Source organism: Cervus elaphus, chromosome 20 (assembly GCF_910594005.1).
Source record: "Cervus elaphus chromosome 20, mCerEla1.1, whole genome shotgun sequence".
Classification (NCBI taxonomy): domain Eukaryota; kingdom Metazoa; phylum Chordata; class Mammalia; order Artiodactyla; family Cervidae; genus Cervus; species Cervus elaphus.
The window spans coordinates 40,586,243-40,605,257 of record NC_057834.1 but is presented as its reverse complement, the minus strand read 5'-3'; the positions used below and the strand labels follow the sequence as shown (position 1 = coordinate 40,605,257).

The 19,015-nt window shown below is 39.4% G+C and overlaps 1 long non-coding RNA gene across 1 annotated transcript; it reads right to left on the bottom strand.

The window, feature by feature from the left end:
* Positions 1 to 13,542: 13,542 nt before the first annotated feature.
* LOC122677247 lies at positions 13,543 to 15,126 on the bottom strand. The gene is made up of 2 exons (XR_006335739.1): positions 14,997 to 15,126; positions 13,543 to 14,044 (listed from the first exon to the last, which is right to left on the bottom strand). It is a non-coding gene; the product is annotated as an uncharacterized LOC122677247 (long non-coding RNA).
* Between the last annotated feature and the right edge of the window lie 3,889 nt (positions 15,127 to 19,015).

Below are 19,015 nucleotides of genomic sequence, written 5' to 3'. Positions count from 1 at the left end.
TGTTTTATACCTTAAGTATTATCAGGCTTAATCTGTATTGAAAAGTTTATAAGTTGAATTTCAGATTTATGTAATATATCGTACTACCTCAAATTGGTGTAAGTTTTTAAGGTCTGTTGATTTGAAGGGAATTTCAGTAAAATATGTATGTAATAATGTTGGCAATATGCAGAAATAAGAAAAGCAGCATGGAATTTATTGAAGTTTGGAAAATACCTTCCTAAAATATCTTCAGGTCCTTTCAGAATAACCTTATTTCTGCCTAGGCAGAGATTTACTTGCCACAAAAAACCCTGGTAATTTCCTTTTCCTTAACCTACTCAGAACTCACCACTGTTGCTTTTCTTCTATGTGTCCTTCATCGAGGCTGTTCATTTTTGACCTGAATGCTTGAGGACCCTTTGCTCATTTATGAAGGTACAGAAAGAGGGTCACTTCTGTCTCTGAATCTCAGGACAACTTCTGCATACTCCATGCCCTATACATCCTAAACTCCAGAGATAAAACAAGGTTCAACATACACAAACCTAAAAAAAGTGTAAGATAGTGTTTTAAGTTTGCACACAAACACATACATGACTGACTGTATATTTAAAAGAGGAGTGAGTACAGAAAAATACAAGAGGCTTAAGGTCTGTAGGACTAGTATATGTGCTTTCTCTTTCCAAACCTAGGCTCTAAGTCCTTCAAAGCAAAGAATTTCATGTTTGGTATTATCTACTTGTTTAATACTGGTCTTATCTTTATACACTCCACTAATCATATACACAGACCCCCTTATACCATTCCCAAGTGTCAGATTCGGAAGGACAGAGCTGAGACCTCTTATAAATATATCCATGTGATCCAGAATAGAGTCTAGCAAATAGTAGACCATGAAGAAAGGTTTAATGAATTGATTCTATTATCCCCTTTTTTTTTCTCTCCTCAATCTCAGAGTGACCTTATTTGAATTTACTTTATCTAGTGAGATCATCAAAAATCTTTCCTATGATGTGGTTTTTCCAAATGGAGATGTATGGGCAGGACATTGCTCTCCAGATGATTTCAGGACAGGGCAGAAACACTGAACCATCTAAGCTCCCACTCAGGGAAGCTGACCTCATAGGAAACAGGGAGTTTTGTGTGAGGTGAGTATTGGTCATAACCACCAGGCATAAAGACTCCACCCTCAATTGCTTAAGAACAGGTTATCTACAAACCGAGTCATTGCCACTGTCAATAATCTTGGGATTACTGGGACACAGTCTTGGATATGCCAAGGGACTTTCCCTAACAGAAAGTGACTCCTTGTATCCTAGAAACACACCCAAAACATAATTCCTTAAAGTAATGCCTGACTTCTACCATCCAGAATTTGTGAATCATTTGCTTAAATCTGGGTCACAATGACAGGAACATGAGTCTCTGAGGGCACACCTGGCAAAAGGTGGCTGCGGTCCATGATGGTGAAGGCACTGATGTTTCTTCAGCTTTAGTGTCCCCAGACCACTCAAAGAAAAAGTCTATTGCAAGCTTGGTCCCTTGGATCTACAAACTTCTCCTCAGGCACTGAGTCAGCCACAGGTTGTTGTTCAGTCACTGAGTCAAGTTCAACTCTTTGAAACCCTGTGAACTGCAGGGTGCCAGGCTTCCCTGTCCTTCACTATCTCCAAGAGTTCCCTCAAATTTATGTCCATTTAATTGATGATGCCATCCAACCATCTCACCCTCTGACATCCCCTTCTCCTCCTGCCCTTGATTTTTCCTAGCATCAGGGTCTTTTCCAATGAGTTGCTTCTTTGCATTAGTTGGCCAAAGTGTTGGAGCTTCAGCCTCAGCATCAGTCCTTCCAATCAATATTCAGGGCTGATTTCCTTTAGGATTGACTGGTTTGAGCTTCATTCTGTCCAAGGGACTCTCAAGAGTCTTCTCCAGCACCAATTCTTTGGCCCTCAGACTTTTTATTTTCCACCTCACATCCATACATAACTTCTGGAAAAACCATAGCTTTGACTATATGGTTTGACTGCGAAGTGATATTTCTGTTTTTTAATACACTGTCTAGGTTTGTCATACCTTTTCTTCCAAGGAGCAAGCATCTTTTAATTTCATGGCTGCAATTACTGCAGCTGCCATTAAGTGAAGAGTGCCATGACAGCTCCTCGAGTCACTCAGTCAGTGTTGGCCTGTTAGGTCAGCTGGCCACCAACACCTCCTCCTTAACTAATATTGAGTCACTGAAACCAGCTGACAGGGAGAAAAAGCCCAGATTTGATTCATGAATAATTAGCTCATAAGTAGGCAAAAGCCAAAAATGAACCACTTCATCACTTCAGCCTCAGTCCAAGTTTGACCTAAAACACAAGAGTGACATAAAACTCAACACATGGAGTGGGAAAAATATAGAGCAAAGGAAATCTAGATGTCTCTCAATGTAAATAAATACAATGTGTTAATAATAATGATGTCTGAGGTTTAAAGTTTATGTATAATTAAATTGCCTGACAACAATAATACATGATCCTGGAAGTAAGTTAGCAAATTTAAAACATTCTAAGTTTCCTAGATTTTTCTGAGAAAGAGTGTAAGCACTCATATTTATTAGATTATAAATCAAAGATGTATGTTATAATCTCTGGTGTGTGTGTGTGTGTGTGTGTGTGTGTGTGTGTGCTAAGTTGCTTCAGTTGTGTCCAACTGTTTGCAATCCTACTGACCATTGCCCACCAGGCTTCTCTATCCATGGGATTCTTCAGGTGAGAATACTGGAGTGTGTTGCGCCTTCCTTCAGGGGATCTTCCCAACCCAGGGATCAAACCTGATAATCTCTGGAGCACCCTCTAAAAGAATTTAAAAAAAAAAAAAAAACCTGAAAAATGTAGGGGGAGGGAGGCATAATCCAGAACATTTAATCAATCTAAAAGGAGGTAAGGGACTTCCATGGTGGTCCAGTGATTAAGACTTTACCTCCCAGTGCAGGGGGTGTGGGTTTGATCCCTGGTCAGGGAGCTAAGATCCCACATGCCTCGTGGCTAAAACCAAAGCATAAAAAAGAGAAGTAAAACAATAAAAGGAAGCAAGAAAGGGGACATAAATGGATGTTAAAGCGCTGGGAGAAGAGTTCCAGTTCCAGGGAGGATGAAAAAAGTTGGAGAGAGCTTCACGTTCACCTCAACAAAAGGCAAACATCACGTAAACTACAAGAGCTAAACTTTCTCAAAGCCACCAGGGCAGAAGTTTCAAAATAATCAAAGGTCTTGAGACTCACAAGGAGGCAGAAGGTGAGCACTGACTACCTATGTCAGACACTGGAGAAAGAGAGATTAAGTGCTGTAAATCAAACAAGGTGAACACAGATAAGGTGTCTAACAAATTGCCAAAACCTGAGTATGGGCTAGCATGCCCAGGTATCACAGAAACAGGGGACTTTGCACCCACTTGAAGATTCTGCTTGATTCCCCATTTGGTGCTCATGAGAAATGCTGGGAACAGGCAAGACCCTTCAGTGGTGCTGACATAGGGGAGGGAGGAACGATGTTTGTAAGAAAGACTCAAAGCCCCACTAAGACCTTTCCTGTCTGTTTGGAGGGGAAGTTTCAAACTCTGTTGCCCCCATGGCACAGATAAAGATCCATCATGACTGACTGGGGGAAAAGTAGAAGCAAAGAAACTTCTTATATTCCTAGGGGTGATAGAAGGGAACGTCTTGGGCCCAAATTCGTGTACAAATATCATTAGAGATTTTTTTTTTATACTAGGAGACGGCAGAAACTCTCTCTCATATAGATCTTCCAACAAGACAAAGAAGTTTGATTGCTAGAGGAAGCAGACACAAGACCACTGAGAAAGCCTCATACTCAAGACACAAGCACTGGGGTCCTGCCTAAGACTGATGATGGACCAGGATGATAAATAATGTCCTAGTCCCCTTACCAGGCTCATAAGCATCAAGTAATGAAAGGTTGAGGGTAGAAGGAGAAGGGGGCAACAGAAGATGAGATGGTTGGATGGCATCACCAACTCAGTGGACATAAGTTTGAGCAAACCCTGGGAGATAGTGGAGGACAGAGGAGCCTGGTGTGCTGCGGTCCATGGGGTCGCAAAGAGTTGGACACAACTTAGGGACTGAACAACAACAAAGCAAGCAGTAGCCGTCTACCAGTGGAGCGAGGAAAGAGTGTAGAAAGAGACCAGTTCTGTAGAATAAGTGTACCAGGAAAACTCAGAGCTGAGGGTGAAGTAGGAAAACTGAGAAAAACCCTCCATCACCCCAGCCTCCACCCTAAGCATGAGCTATTACTAGAAGAATTTGAAATCTGAGTTGCCCAGACGTAACCATAGCAACAGAAGAATCCCAGATTCACCTCCACTCTTTAGCAGGTTGACCCAATTCCCATACTAACAGCCTTGAAAGAGAGGCCTGCCATTATCTAGACAAAATCATTCACCTCAGGCATGAAAAAGGGCATTTCAAAAATAAGAAAAGGCCAATCAATCAGTAAGTATAGCAATTCTAAATTTTCCGGACCCATATAATATAACTTAAAATATGTAAATAATAACTGACAGAAATAAATGAAGAAATAGATAAATCCATAATCACAGTGAGAAAGTTTCACACACCTTTTGCAATAATTGATATGATGCTGCTACTGCTGCTAAGTCGTGTGAGTTGCCATTTCCCTCTCCAATGCATGAAAGTGAAAAGTGAAAATGAAGTTGCTCAGTCGTGTCCGACTCTTCGCGACCCCATGGACTGCAGCCTACCAGGCTCCTCCGTCCATGGGATTTTCCAGGCAAGAGTGATATGATAAATAGATACAAATCAGTAAGGACAGAAAAGATTTGAAAAACATGATTAGTACACTTGACCTAATTGACAGGTCAAAAACATCACACACAGTCTCTGAAGAATGCACATTCTTATAAAATGCATGTGTCATTTTTTAATGGCCACAACTGGCATAAACCAACTTTCAAAACTGTTAAAGTTGAATCATTCAGAATATTACAAATCATGTAAAATAAAGCTATAAATTAAAAAATAAAATGTAACAAGAAAATCCTCAAGTGCTTGAAAGTGCAACATTACACTTCTAAATAACATTTGAGTCAAAGAGGGAATAACAATGGAATTGCTTGTTTTAATTTTAGTTGAATCATAATAAAATTTAAATTATCACAATTTATTAAATATGGCTAAGAACTGATTAGAGGGAATGTATAGCAATAAGTCGGAGAATGCAATGGCAACCCACTCCAGTACTCTTGCCTGGAAAATCCCATGGATGGAGCAGCCTGGTGGGCTGCAGTCCATGGGGTCACTAAGAGGAGGATACGACTGAGCGACTTGACTTTCACTTTTCACTTTTATGCACTGGAGAAGGAAATGGCAAACCACTCCAGTGTTCTTTCCTGAAGAATCCCAGGGACGGGGAGCCTGGTGAGCAGCCGTCTATGGGATCGCACAGAGTCGGACATGACTGAAGTGACTTAGCAGCAGCAGCAGCAGCATAGCAATACGTGCATACTTCAGACAGACATCAAAATCAATAACCTAAGCTTGGACAAACTAAGCAATAACCTAGCACCTCCTGAAGCTGGTAAATGAACAGCAAGTTAAATCTCAAGGAAGAAGAACACAGAAAATTAACAAAGACACAAATCGGTTTTTTGAAAAGGCCAACGTAATTGATAGACTTCTATGGAAGCTAAAGAGTAAAAACAGGAGAAAGCACACATTGTCAATAGTAGGAATGAAATTAAAACAGGTATTCGTAATATAAAGAAGATACTGTACAGCTTGTGCTGAATCCAGCCTGCCACCCTGTTTTTCAAAACTTCTAAAAAACATTTTTGTAAACAAAGTTCCAATGAGACACAGCTGCATCCACTCATTTATCTATTCTCTGTGGCTGCTGTCTTCCTAAATAGTTGCAACAGAGATTACATTGCACTCAAAACATACAGTATTTACTAGCCAGTTCTTTGCAGAAAGTTTAACTCTGTTATAAAGAATATTATCTAATGGAATAAAATTTATGTTTGAAGGCAAGACAAGCAAAGTTAAGCATAACATACTTCCTGCCCCTATTGAGCCCTCTCTAATGTGCAGTATGCATCAGCATTATATATTAACCAGATCTCCTCAAAGGTGGGAAAGCCTGCTTGACCATAAAGATCAATGTTGTTTCTCCTTATTCTAATGCTAGCATTGTAACTCCTGAGAAGATTAATTTTTCTTTCCTAATTCTGCATGTGGTCATCGTGACATACTGCACGTCTTCCTCTTGTAGATCTGGGCTATGTATACTAGTGAACTTTACATAAAATTTCAATGTGTCATTTTGATGTACAATCTTTTTCTGAAAAACGCGTATGACTATGTCTTCAGTTTCTAACAAGCAGAAGAGTCCTCGGAGTATTCTGAAAGACTGTCTCCCTGGTTACAATCCTCAGGTTGGCTAGAATAAAATTCTCTCTGGGGCTTCCCAGGTGTTGCTAGCAAGAGACATAATAGATGCAAGTTGGATCCTTGGATCAGGGAGATCCCCTGGAGGAGGGCATGCAACCCAGTCCAGTATTCTTGCCTGGAGAATCCCAAGGACAGAGGAGCCTGGTGAGCTACAGTCCATAGGATCACACAGAGTTGGGCACAACTGAAGAGTCTCGCACAGACACACACATGCCTGTGTATATATATATCACACACACATATATATGATATATGCAATTTATTTTCTGTTTTTTATCTTAACAGATTTCCATCATTTTTATCACTTTTTCAAAAATCTAGTTTTTGATTGTCTTGATTTTTCTCAAAATTGTATCTTTTCCATATTATCAATTCCTGATCATATTTTAATTATTTCATTTCTTCCTTTTTTATGTTGTACTTTTCAAAAAAATGCTTTGATAGATACTTAATTTATTGTTGTTGAGTTGCTAAGTCATGTCTAACTTTTTGCAACCCCATGGACTGTAGCACACCAGGCTCCTCTGTTCTCCACTGTCTCTGGAAAGTGAAAAGTGAAAGTGAAAGTCACTCAGTCATGGCCAACTCTTTGTGACTCCGGGGACTATATGTCCATGTAATTCTCCAGGCCAGATTACTGGAGTGGCTACCCTTTGCCTTCTCCAGGGGATCTTCCCAATCCAGGGATGGAACCCAGGTCTCCCACATAGCATGTGGATTCTTTACCAGCTGAGCCACAAGGGAAGCCCCCATCTCTGGGAGTTTGCTCAAATTCATTGTCCATTGAATCAGTGATACTGTTCTGCCCATAGTCCGAGTCCCCGGTAGGGAAAGAAGACTCCCCGAAACAATGCAACTTGCAATAGGGGAATTTATTACTGACTCGAGCCAGGGCCTTCTGCCCTCACCAAGGGTGTGAGGACGGAGGGAGCCCCAGTTCTCTCCGGTATTTATTAGGTCAAAAAAAGCAGCAGGTAGTTGGCGCAAACGGATTGGTTACACAGTAGGTAGTTGGCGCAAGCGGATTGGTTACACAGTTGCAAGGTAATTTTTGTTGGCCCAACATGGGGCTTTCAGCTTTCCCCTGATAGGTTCCCTTTTTCTTGCTAGGCATATGTTGATTGGCTGGCTCCAGGAGGCCTGATAATTATGTTACCCGGGGAAACCAGGCCTACTCCTAATCTAGGCTGCCTGTCATGGCGTTAGTCGTGACAGTCTCACAATACTATCTAGCCATTTCATCTTCAGCTGCTACCTTTCTCCTTTTACCTTCAATATTTCCCAGCACCAAGGTCTCTCCCAATGTAACTGACTCTACACGTTAGGTGCCAAAAGTATTGGAACTTCAGTTTCAGCAACAGTCTTTTCAGTGAATATTCAGGGTTAATTTCCTTTAGGATTGTCTAGTCTGATCTCCTTGCAATTGAAGGGACTCTCGTGAGTCTTCTGCACCATAACTCATAAGCATCAGTTCTTTGGTGCTAGCCTTCTTTATGGTCCAACTGTTATATATGTACATGACTACTAGAAAAACCATAGCTTTAACTATACAGAAGTTTGTCAGCAAATTGATGGCTCTGCTCTTTAATATGCTGTCTAGGTTTGTCATAGCTTTTCTTCTAAAGAGCAAGCATCTTTTAATTTCATGGCTGCAGTCACCATCTGCAGTGATTTTTGAGCCCAAGGAAACAAAATCTGCCATTGCTTCCACTATTTCCCCTTCTATTTGCTATGAAGTAATGGAACCCAGTGCCATGATCCTAGTTTTTTTTTCATATTGAATTTCAATCCAGCCTTTTCACTCTTTCACCCTCATCAAGAGGCACTTTAGTTCCTCTTTACTTTCTGCGATTAGAGTGGTTTTATCTGCATATCTGAAGTTGTTGATCTTTCTCCCAGCAGTCTAGATTCTAGCTTTTGATTCATCCAGTCCAACATTTCACATGATGTACTCTGCACATTTATAACTTTTTCTAATTTTTTTATTTTATAATAAATATATTAAATAAATATAATAAAAGCATTTATTTCTGTAAATTTGCCTAGAAACACAGGTTTCTCTGTATTTTCCTAATTGATAATGCCATGTTTTAAGTATTACTCAATTCTAAGGTGCTTTTCCATATAAAAAATTATTTAAACTTTTAAGTAAATGACTTTGTGTTTAACTTTTTAATTTTACTTCTAAATTAGCTCTGTTTTGATTAGTGAATATGCTTTGTATGATTTTATTCCTTGAAATTTGTTGACACTTGCTTTGTGGCCTAGTATGTCTATAGGTTTTCTGAGTATTTCATATTTGTTGTATAAAAATGTTAACACTCTAATTTGGGGCATTTAAAATTATTTTAAAAAACACCTTTATGAAATTCCAACTAAAAAAAATATAGGGCATATTTAATATTTAGTTTTAAGCCAGCTATTTCACTCTCCTCCTTCATGCTCGTCAAGAGGCTCTTTAGTTCTTCTTTGATTTCTGCCATTAGAGTGGTATCATCTGCATATCTGAGGTTGTTGATGTTTCTTGCACCTGTCTTGGTTCCAGCTTGTAACTCATCCAGCCCAGCATTTCTCATGATGTGTTCAGCATATAGGCCAAAAAAACAGGGTGAGTGCAGACAGCATTGTCCTACTCCTTTCTCAACCCTGAACCAATCAGTTGTTCCATACGTGGTTCTAACTGTTGCTTCTTGACCCATATACAGGTTTCTCAGGAGATAGGTAAGACCAATTGTCTAGTATTCCCTTCTCTTTAACAGCTTTCCACAGTTATATTATACACAGTCAAAGGCTTTAGCATAGTTGATGAGTCGGAGGTAAATGTTTTTCTGGAATTCCCTTGCTTTCTTTATGATCCAGGGAATGTTGACAATTTAATCTCTGGTTCCTCTGCCTTTTCTAAACCCAACTTGGATGTCTGGAAGGTCTTGGTTCACATAATATGAAGCCTAGCATGCAAGGTTTTAAGCATTACCTTTCTAGCTTGGGAAATGAGTGTAATTGTCTGATGTTTTTGAACATTCTTTAGTACTACCCTTCTTGGGAATTGGGATAAAGATTGACCTTTTCCAGTCCTGTGGCCACTGCTGGGTCTTCCAGCTTTCCTGAAATATTGAGTGAAACACTTTGATAGCATCATCTTTTAGGGTTTTGAATAGCTCTACTAGAATTCCATGACACCCACTAGCATTGACAGCAATGCTTCTTAAGGCCCACTTGACTTCACACTCCAGAATGTCTGGCTCTGGGTGACTGACCACACCGTTGTAGTTATCCGGTTCATTAAGATCATTTTTATATAGTTGTTCTGTGTAATCTTTCCATCTCTTCTTGATCTCTTCTGTGTCTACTAGGTCTCTACCATTTTTGTCTTTTATTGTGCCCATATTTGGGTGAAATATTCCCTTGTATTTCCAATTATCTTGAAGAAGGGGAAAGAGATAGTCTTTCCCTTTCTGCTGTTTGCCTCTATTTTTATGCACTGTTCAATTAAGAAGGTCTTCTTGTCTCTCCTTGCTATTCTTTAGAACTCTGCATTTAGTTGGATATACCTTTCCCTTTCTCCTTTGTTTTTATCTTCTCTTCATTATTCAGCTATTTGTAAAGCCTCCTCAGATAACCACTTTGTCTTCTTGCTTTTTCTTTCTCCTTTGGGATGGTTTTGTTCTCTGCCTCCTGTACAATATTATGGGCTTCAGTCAACAGTTCTTTAGGCACACTGTTTACTAGATCGAATCTCTTGAATCTATTCATCACCTCCATTGAATATTCACAGGGGATTTGATTTAAGTCGTACCTGATTGGCCTAGTAGTTTTCCCTGCTTTCTTTAGTTTAAGCCTAAATTTTGCTATGAGAAGCTGAAAACTTGGCTCCAAAACATATAGCCAACTGATTCTCAATAAAGGTGTCAAAGTAATTCAATGGACGAAAACCAAAAATAATCTTGTCAACAAATGGTGGATATTGATACAGAAATAAACAAAGCTTGGCCTTCAACTCACATCATATAAAAATTAACTCAGATATATCACAAATTAAAATGTAAGAATTAAGACTCTACAATTTCTGGGAGAAAACATAGGACAAAATTAGTTACCATGGGTCAGGAAAAGTGTTATTAAAAATCAGCATCCAAAATACATAAATAACTCATAAACTCAATCATAAAAAGACAGCTCAATAGAAAAATGGGCAACAGTCACTTCGTAAAAAAGGAGGCTTCCAAACAGCTAATAAAAGTATTTTAGAGCTTCTGAAAGTTATTAATATTTAGTAAAGACTTTACACAAAATGCAAAAAAAAAGATCACTGCAACTACTGTTCAACAGATGGGCAAAACTTTCAGAAGTATGGAAATGATCAACTAATTTAAAGAGATAGGATAATCAGGAATTACATTACACTCCTGTCAGAGAGTTTGAATTGGTGCAACAATGTTGGAAAATAGTTGAGCATTAATTGTCTATCAAAGCAGAAGATTCATGTACTTTGGGGAACATACCCTAGAGAAATGTGTGAGCATGTGCAGCAGGCATGAAGAAGACATCACAGTTTCCTAACAGCTCCAAATAGGGAACTTAAAGGTCAATAGGAGTAGAACAAAGAGAGAAATGAAGTGTTATATAGCCATACAACAATATACTAAAACAAACTAGTGAACGAACTAAAACTATATATTGTCAGTTGAAAGAAGAGAGAAAAAAAGATGGAATGCAGTATAATCCCACTTATATAAAACTAAAAAGCTAGTAAATTAACTATAATTTTTAGAGATACTTCTATACTGATGGATAAAAAACACAAAGAAAAACAAGAAAGTGATAATTAGAAGTTAGGATTGTGGTTATTTCTAGTGGAGAACATATGGGATGTAATCTAATAAGGAAACCTGGGTCTTTTGAAGGGCTGATAATGTTATTTTTCTTGATTTTGAGTTTCTTGACTGTAAGAGAGTGATCAATTTATAATTATCCACTTTATACAGCAAAAGTTTATGAACTTTCTGAGTGTGTTGATCTCGTTCTCCTAAAATCAAAGGGCTTATATTTTTGTTTTACTTTAAGACAAAAGTGGAGAGAGAACCTGTCAACAATAATATTAGTCCAGAGCCCTTTCCAAGAGTGCAAAGTCAACCCTCTTAAATAGAGAATCAATTCTTTTTAGTGTTGGAGACACAACAAGAGTAAAATTCTCTACACATTTTTGCTTTTACCTATAAGGTAATAGAAATTAATGGAGTCAATTTCCCTATAGGATGGGAAAACTATTAATAATAGATTTACTTCTCATATAGTCATGCCCACAAAATAAAATTTCATTTGGCAAAGGAGTTTTAAATTCAATAGTTTTGATCTTTTGGAAAACGTCTTTAAGACCGTATATACTTTTAGTTAAAAGAAATTATATGGGATAGTTGATAATTATATAGATAAAAAAGGCTTCCCAGGTGGCACTAGTGGTAAGGAACCCATCTGCTAGTGCTAGAGCCGTAAGAGATTCAGGTTCAATCCCTAGGTCAGGATGATCCCCTGGAGCAGGGCATGGCAACCCACTACCAGTTGTATTCTTGCCTGGAGAATCCCATGGACAGAAAAGCCTGGTGGGCTACAGTCCATAGGGTTACAAAGAGTCAGATATGACTGAAGTGACTTAGCATCCGACTCTTTTCAACTCTCTGGACTGTAGCCCACCAGGCTCCTCTGTCCAAGGAGTTCTCCAGGCAAGAATACTGGAGTGGGTTACAATGCTCTCCTCCAGGGGATCTCCCCAACCCCAGGGATCAAACCCACATCTCTTCTGTCTCCTGCATTGGTTGGCAGGTTCTTTACCTCTAGCGCGACCTGGGAAGCCCTTTATTTATTTTTTTTTTTAATTTTTTTTTATTAGTTGGAGGCTAATTACTTCACAACATTTCAGTGGGTTTTGTCATACGTGTAAATCTATGGCTGATTCATATCAATGTATGGGAAGCCCTTTAAATTTATTCTTTAGTACTTCTGACTTTTTTGAAAATGTCTTTAAGAGCATATATACTTTCAGTTAAAAGAAATTATGTGGGATAGTTGAGGAGTCTATAGATAAAAAGGGCTTCCCAGGTGGCACTGGTTGTAAAGAACCCATCTGCTAGTGCTGGAGACACGAGAGATGCAGGTTCGATCCCTAAGTCAGGTTGATCCCCTGGAGCAGGGCACGGCAACCCACTACAGATTGTATTCTTGCCTGGAGAATCCCATGGACAGAAAAGCCTGGTGGGCTACAGTCCGTAGGATTGCAAAGTGTCAGATATGACTGGAGCAACTTAGTATGCACACATATAAATACAAAATTTGATTCCTTTGGCCATCAGCATAATATGGCTGTCAAACTGTAAACAAATTTTCAAAACCTTTACCACATCTTTGAGATCCAATGTGTCTGACCCCATTGGGGACAGTATCTCCTTGATCACTGTTCTGTCTGTGGTTCCTTTCCTCTGCCTTAGCACTTGCCATCTCCTCTCACGGTACAATGTACCCCAGATACACTCACAGCTCACTCTTCTCTTCACTCAATGTTTTGCACATAAAACCACTTTGGAAGAGCTTTTCTGAACAACTGTCTCTAACATATAGCCATGCATCACTATTCTTTGTCTTAGGTGTGTGTGTGTGTGCTTGTAAAATCCACTCAAGAATTTAGACAAGGACTTTGGTCACCATCCTCATGTTCCTAGCACATGAGAGACTGCCTGACATGTGTTAATAATTGGGAAACATTTGCAAATAAATTAATTTCTATGAATACACTAAGTTGAATATATTCTTCCCTAATTTTTTACAGATAAGGAAACCGAGGCTGAAGAAATTCAATTCTTTTCAAGGTCTTACAAGGTGGGAAGAGATAGAAATGGACTTGAAACCAATAAAAGAAATTCTTTGATGTATCCAGTCCAAAAGACAAATATTGCAGGCAAAGCTGACCTCAGTGATGGAAAAGTCTAATTCTGATAATACAATGGGAATGGAAAGGAACACTCAGAAGAATACTTGTAGTTGACAGAAGAGATTAAAAACATTATACACACACAAGAAAGAAGAAATATGGGTTCAAGTATGAATGTGCTTTATTGGAGAAGCAAAGGAATAGACACACCAGGTGCTCACAGGGTAGAGATCACACCTGGCAGACAAGCACATAGCAAAGAGATATCAGGCAATGATCCTGCTGCTCTTCTTCCAAGCACGTGGTGTCAGCTTCAGGAACCAAGCCTTTTCTCTGTTGCCTGTCAGTGCAGGAGGGAGATTAAGGAAGATGCAATCATCACCATGGCCAAAGGGAGGACATGGAAGGGAAGAGCCTGGATCTTGGTGCTGTTACTTCCACTTGGGTGGACACTTCTGCTCCCATGGTGGGCATGGTGGCCCAGGAGGGCATTTCTGCTGGTTCACTGGAGGTGGGCATGGATGCGGTGGGCAAGGCTCATGGGACTTCTGTGGGCACACTTTTGGAGGAGGATGGCAGGGCTCCTTGACCTGATGGTGATGCTGCTGATGCTGATGCGGATGTGGGTGATGGTGGTGAGACATCCTTCCTGGGTCTCAAGGAATCTGAAATACAAACAGACAACATCGTTCATAACAGAGTGTCCTAATAGTAAGTAGAACAATTAGCTGAGCCAACAACCCTCCCATTTCCAAGAACCCTTTGTGATCCCCAATATAGTCCTTGTGGTTTTTTGTAGCTTCTTTACCCTTCATTTTTAGCACCTCTTGCCCTCAGACCTTCAGTCTTTTATGGTTAATCTCTCATCCTACCACTTTCTAAAGACAAAATTACCTACACAGGTCTTATGTCAGTACAAATACAGTCTGAAGAAGAAGAATTTGGATGTTAAAATTGCAGCCAATCCCAAAATAAATCTCTACTTATATCTCCCATGAGGTCTTGATTGCTGGTCTGACTGACTTGACTGTTGGTTTCTGAGGAGAAATGCAAAGGCCCAAATCTAGCATTCAGTGGGATTGAATGCTGAGAATAATGCACTTGGAACTAATGTAGGATATGCTATAGCATAGCATCTCATCTCACTTATTCTCCCTCAGGTGAAGATTGTGCCTCTGATTCCAATTCTCTCATCACATTCAAGATGACATTCAAGACCAAATAACAAAATATGCTCCTAAAACACATTATCTTCTTTCTCCCATAAGTGAAGTGAGTGGAGTCGCTCAGCTGTGTCCGACTCTTTTCAACCCCCATGGACAGTAGCCTATCAGGCTCTTCCATCCATGGGATTTTCCAGGCAAGAATACTGGAGTGGGTTGCCATTTCCTTCTCCAGGAGATCTTCCCCACCCAGGGATCGAACCTGGGTCTCCCGCATTGTAGACAGATGCTTTACCATCTGAGCCACCCCATAGAGAGCACTATGAAGATCAGTATATTATACAGCTGTTAATTAGAGATAAACTAAACTAAATGGTTAAAGTAAAGTCACTTCTACCCTCAGATGAAACTCTGCCAGCCAAGTGCCAAAAAGACCTCTAAGAGTTGTACTCACCAGAGGCTCCAAAGAAGACCTATGACTGAGTATCACGAAGCTAATACTGTGTGGAAACTCCCTTTATCAGGATCAGACAGCTCCACCCAGGGGAACAGCCTAGCACTCTCATGATGCACTTGTTTCCCACCCCAAATACCACATGCTTCCAATCTCAAAAGTAACTTGCCACACTCATGCTGATATCACAAAGCTCCCTTGTTCATGGACTTCCTTACCCTTCACTGAGGAAGTATAGAATGATTCACTCAATACTTTGTCACATACTTCCTTGGCCAATGTCGTGTACCAGTCAGGAAATATGAGGAATTCTTTGACAATGGTGCTCCTCATCCATTGTCAGAATTGGTACTTCCCCCTCTCCCCAGCTCTCCAAGCATCTGGTATGTAAAATTCATCACTCCACTCCATTTCACCTGCCAGCACTCACCTTCATTTCCTTTGATGGTAGAAACCAAGGTTTGCTAACAGGACATACCTTAACCCATACACACATTTTTTTCTAATTTCCCCTTGTACCATATCCTAGTGGTCTCTGGGCTTTACTTGACAATTAAGTGACTTAAACCCAACCACAAAGTCTATCTTGATTATCCAGTGCAAACAGTCTCATGCCAGGTGTGTTTTCACATGGCTCCATATGTAAGTTGAAGAGGACAACATGATCCCTCAGTTTTCTAGGCCATAAATCATAAATAAGGCTCTGGCCGCTTTGTGAAGCTCTACTTTTACAGATTTATACACTGATCTGACCTCTGCAGCCCATGATACGTGTCACTTATGGTCTACTAGGAACCCAAATTCCTTTCCTCTCATTACCTTCAAAATGGACTCAGTGTCTGGGCTATATCCATTTTAGAAGTTTTTCCATTATTGATTCCTAAATATCTTGTGCTTCTTTCCCCTACAACAGTAATTCAATTGACTCTATCAGGTCCTTTATTTTAAATAACATTTAGTGTGTTTTCAGACATTCTTAGTACACTCAGGGAATGAACCTCAATGAATCACCAATTCAGCCATTCAATCCATAGGTATTTTTTCTTAAATAAGTAAAATATGGGTGACATAGAACCCATTGATAATTTATTAGTATAATTTGTAGAACTACAGTAGCATTTCAGCTAATATTATTCACTGTGCCTTCCAGGGGAAAGCTTGATTGCCTTGGCTATGCAGACATCCATAAACACCAGTACTTTGTGACACTAAATATTTCCCAATCTGCTTGAAGATCAGTATATTATACAGCTGTTAATTAGAGATAAACTATAACTGCCTCAAAATTTTCCTATGAATGCAACAAAATGCCTAATATAAGGCACATTGCATGGTCAATCTTAAGTAAATATGAGCTACCATATATCTAATAAGGGGTTAATTTCCAAGCTACATAAGAAACTTCTACAACATAATAACAAAGAAAATTTAACAACTTTAATTTTAAATAGGCAATGGACTTGAATTCTCTTTAAAGATGACATATAAATAACCATAGGTACATGAAAAGGAGCTTAATATCATTACTGATCAACAGGGAAATGGAAATCAAAACCACAATGACATGTCACTTCACACCTGTTAGAGTGACTATAATCAAAAACACACACAAAAAAATAATAAATATTGGTGTGATTGTGGAGAAAAAATAATCCTTGAACCTGTTAGTGGGATGGCAAACTGGTGTGACCACTATGAAAAATATGAAGGTTAATCAAAAATTTAAAAAGAGAAAAAACTGCTGCCATATGATTCACCCATTTCAAATCTGTGTATTTATATAGGATAATTTAAATAAGGATCTCAAAGACATATTAGCACTTCCAAGTTCACTGCATCAGTACTCACTGTAGCCAAAATGTGGTTACAACTTAAACGTCCATCAATAGATGAATGGATAAATATCCTCTACCATATACACTCAATGTATTATTATTCCTCCTTAAAAAGAAGGAAATCCTGCCATGTGAGACAACATAGATCAACCTGGAAGACATTGTGCCAAGGGAAATAAACCAGACACAGAAGGACAAACACTGCATGAATCTCCTTATATTAAGGAGATTGGAAACTCGTGGAAGTGAAGAATAGAATAGTAGTTGCCAGTAACTGAAGGGAAAGAAAACAAGGTGTTGCTAATCAATAGGCACAAAATTTCAGTCCTGCAAGGTCAATCAGTTCAAGAGATCTGCTTACCACATCAAGCCTATATAGGGATTCGCTGATGGCTCAGAAGGTAAAGCGTTTGCCTGCAATGCAGGAGACCCAGATTTGACCCCTGGGTTGTTAAGATCCCCTGGAGAAGGAAATGGCAACCCACTCCAGTACTCTTACCTAGAAAATTCCATGGATGGGGGAACCTGGTGGGCTACAGTCCATGGGATCGCAAAAGAGTGGGACACAACTGAGTGACTTCACTTTCACTTTCAAGCCTGTATATAAAAACACTGTATTATATACTTAAAATATTGTTAAGAGAATACACCTCATGGTAAGTGTTTTTAACACAATAAAACTTTTTTAAAAAGGTGAATTGCCACTATGGAGAGCCATATGGAGATTCCTTTAAAAACTAAGAATAAAGCTACCATATGACCCAGTAATTTCACTACTGAGCATATATATGCCCTGAAAGTAAAAGTGAAGTCGCTCAGTCGTGTCCAACTCTTTGCAACCCCATGGACTGTAACCTATCAGGCTCCTCCATCCACGGGATTTTCCTGGCAAGAGTACTGGAGTGGGCGGTCATTTCCTTCTCCAGGGGATCTTCGGAACCCAGAGATTGTACTTGGGTCTCCTCCATTACAGACAGACACTTTACTGTCCGAGCTACCGGGGAAGCCTGCATATGCCCTGAGAAAACCATAATTCAAAAAGATACATGTACCCCAATGTTCATTGCAGCACTATTTACAATAGCAGGACATGGAAGCAACCTAGATATCCATTGACAGATGAATGGATAAAGGAGTTGTGGTACATATATACAATGGAATATCACTCACCCATTTAAAGAAAAGAATCTAAGTCAGTTGAACTGAGTTGGGTAAACTTAGAGCTGCTATACATAATGAAGTATGTCAGCAAGTGTAAAATAAAGATCATATATTAACACATATAAATGGAATCTATAAAAATGACAATGATGAACCTATTTGCAAGGTAAGAATAGAAATGAAAACATACAGAACATATCTGTGAACACAGCAGAGGAAGGAGAGGGTGGGATGAACTGAGAAAGTTCCACTGAAATATTTACATTGCCATGTGTAGAATAGATGGCTGATGAAAAGTTGCTATATAGTACAAGGAGCTCAGCTTGGTGCTCTGTGATGGCCTAGAGAGGTGAGTTGGAGGAGTAGGGTGAAAGGGAGACACAAGGGAGAGGAAATATATGTGTACTTAAAGTTGATCCACATTATTCTATGGTAGAACTCAACAGGATATGGTAAAGCAACTGTCTTTCAATTAAAATTAATTTTTTAAAAAGATATGTGAACTCTAAAAGGTAGAAAAATGTAATGAAAAACTAATCATTATGAATTGCTACTCATAACATCGAACATGTCCCAAAATGTGGTAAAGAATAGCATTAGAGTAAGGGCTCCCTTGCTAAGACCCTTGCCCTGCTCCCTGCTTCTAGCTGACATCACTGTTAATTAGAAGGCATCAGTCTGAAGGCATTTTCAGAGTCCACATCTTCTTACTAGTAAGAAAGGTCCTTCCCACTGCCTGAGGGAAGAGTTCACACCTTGTGCCCTTTCTTGGAAGAATACTGTGTGGCATCTGTGTGGCATGTTTCTCTCTTGACTGGGTTGCTGTCGTACAGAAAAAAAATCAGTGATATAACCTGGGTGTTTAAAGAGGTAGGAAATTCTGTAGATTGAGCCTTGTTCCTGATCTCTTTCTCAGTATCTCAGAGAACCAAAATGAAGACAGCTCTTCCTGCCTAGTCCTCTGAGATTCCACAATGGAGTAACCAGGATGACTATCAGGAAACAGACATTCTTCACTGATTC